At 36.7% G+C, this 349-nt stretch overlaps 1 protein-coding gene across 1 annotated transcript in view; it reads right to left on the bottom strand.

Annotated features, from left to right (window-relative positions):
* The window catches only part of LOC119586843, a gene marked incomplete at its 3' end in the record, with an annotated part of 157,934 nt that overhangs the window by 24,027 nt on the left and 133,558 nt on the right, over window positions 1–349 (bottom strand).

Genomic DNA, 349 nt, shown 5'->3' with positions numbered 1-349 from the left:
CGTTTGATGAGCCACTCGTCCGAAATATCACACGAAGTTTAACGTAAAAGCTTTCCCTGAGATTATTCTGTTCCGAACGAAACTTGGGCAGAAATTCTCGAACCAGTTCCGAATTCGTCACTCGCGAGTCTAGAATGTATGCAGATTTTTGCTTGTTATGCATTCAGCGTTGTAACCGACTGATCTTTACTGCTATGCTGTCTGAATAATTGTGCGTAATGCTGAAATGTTTGTGCTAAAATAGCTGATCGATTAAAGGAGAACTAGATTATTGAAAGAAGAGAAAATACGTAGGTTCTAGATAAAGCTGGATACGATTTAAATTTGTGACATATATATATTTTTTTTT

The sequence above is a fragment of the Penaeus monodon genome, chromosome 22 (genome assembly GCF_015228065.2).
Source record: "Penaeus monodon isolate SGIC_2016 chromosome 22, NSTDA_Pmon_1, whole genome shotgun sequence".
Taxonomy (NCBI): Eukaryota; Metazoa; Arthropoda; class Malacostraca; order Decapoda; family Penaeidae; genus Penaeus; species Penaeus monodon.
Note: the sequence above shows the minus strand (reverse complement) of the source record. Positions and strands in the feature narration are given on the sequence as shown.